Genomic DNA, 650 nt, shown 5'->3' on the forward strand with positions numbered 1-650 from the left:
CAACAAGGTATAAGCCTGGGCTCGAGAGCTGTCGGCCAGATTCCTAGTTCTAATAACCCTTAGACGGCTAAACCTATATGAGTCGCAGCTCGAATAACAAAAACGGAAAGTTGCCTAATTGCCCTAAGTGCTAAGTTTTCTGTGAAAAGTCCCTTTCTGCCTCTCGCCTAGGACCCCTTTATATACTCGCTCCTAGGTCGGTTTACGCTTTTTCCTCTTCTGCCCTTAAGCCATCGTAACTTAAAAATGGAGATATTCCGTTTTCCCGATCTTTCTAATTATCTTCGAATACTTCGTACTTATCCGCGGAAACTTGACATTTATCTTTCCCATAAACCATCCTACGGTTAATGGGCTTTTGGTTAAGAAATCTTAAGTGGGTTTCGACTCACGTCTTAGGTCTCTTTGGGCCGTTGTTTGACTCGAAAAGTTTATTACGGCTTCTTTCGATAACCCCTCTACCAACCTCATTTCTTATCATAAAATAAAAGTGAAGGCTTTACCTTGGGAGTATCGATCACATGTAAGGATTCTCAAACAAGTATCTGGACCTGCAGGTAAACATTTGTTGGGGTGTCGTATCGATTTTTAAGAAAGCATGGTCGCTACGTAGCGACCGAGCGACCAAGCTTCTCGGTCGCTACGTAGCG

Source organism: Brassica oleracea, chromosome C4 (genome assembly GCF_000695525.1).
Source record: "Brassica oleracea var. oleracea cultivar TO1000 chromosome C4, BOL, whole genome shotgun sequence".
NCBI lineage: Eukaryota > Viridiplantae > Streptophyta > Magnoliopsida > Brassicales > Brassicaceae > Brassica > Brassica oleracea.